Raw genomic sequence first — 1,135 nt, 5'->3', positions numbered from 1 at the left:
GCTATAGCCTTGCTTTTTTCAAAAGTCGAAAAATTTAAGTTGTGAGAAAATGATTTCAATTGATCAGAAAAAATAAATTAATCACTACAAACCTGGTCGCACGTTGTATAAATGCGTATTTGCTGAGATATTGCAAAAAAAGTTGAGTGATGATGTGATTTTAGTAGGAGCCAGGGAATAAGAAAATAATTACGCTCTCTTGATAATATGAAATATAATTCTATTTTATGAATATTTATGCATAAATTACGACTTATATCCTCCAAGCAATGTTCGTCATCGTAATAGCATTTGTACCTGAAATTCATTTTTGTAATACAGAAAGCTACAAATTAAAAAAATTTTAATTACGCAATTTCATTGATTGCAGACAATATAGATATTAAAATTAATTAAAATGAACAAAATGAAATAAAGTTTATATGTAGTATTGCATTATTTCCTTCTATAAATGACACCGCTTCTATCAGGCAATTTTGCCAAATATCTCATTGAAGAATCAATTGCGCAAAATTGAGAGTATTTACAATTAATAAGATTGCAATACTGTTTTCATATATGAGGAAAGAATTGAATAATACATAGCAATTCCCTGGAGGCACGCCTTTTGTTTTACTTAGCTTATATGCAAATATGTCGAAAATTAGAATAAATACCAATCATAGGCGCATTATATTTTCATAAATTGTCAATTTATATTATTTTCAACCTTTGAATTTAATTATTTTGACAAAATACAACATTTAAAACTCATTTGCATAAGCGCATTTCATTATGACGAAGAAACCTAAATCTGACTCAAAGAGCAACATTCTTGGTATCATTGAGATGCGCAATGAGTAATTAAGATCATGAACAGCGTAGAATTCAATGAAATGATTGTTTTTTGATGATAACAGACGTTCCAAAGGTATACTATAGACTCTCAGGTATTAATAAATGTTGACAGTCACAGCTGGAGAAATTCTTTTCTATTGGACGATTAAATGAGATAGGTCAGTGAGAAATAAATAAATGGAAGATTTATGCACATCCCAAAACCACAGTGACACAACTTTTTGCATTTTTTCGAAATGGACGGAAAATGAAGAAAACAGTTGCCAGAACCAGGAAATATTGAACTAGAGGTGCCAAA

Source organism: Trichinella spiralis (genome assembly GCF_000181795.1).
Source record: "Trichinella spiralis strain ISS 195 chromosome Unknown Scfld2, whole genome shotgun sequence".
Classification (NCBI taxonomy): domain Eukaryota; kingdom Metazoa; phylum Nematoda; class Enoplea; order Trichinellida; family Trichinellidae; genus Trichinella; species Trichinella spiralis.
The sequence above is the reverse complement of the archived record's forward strand: the minus strand, read 5'-3'. Positions refer to the sequence as shown.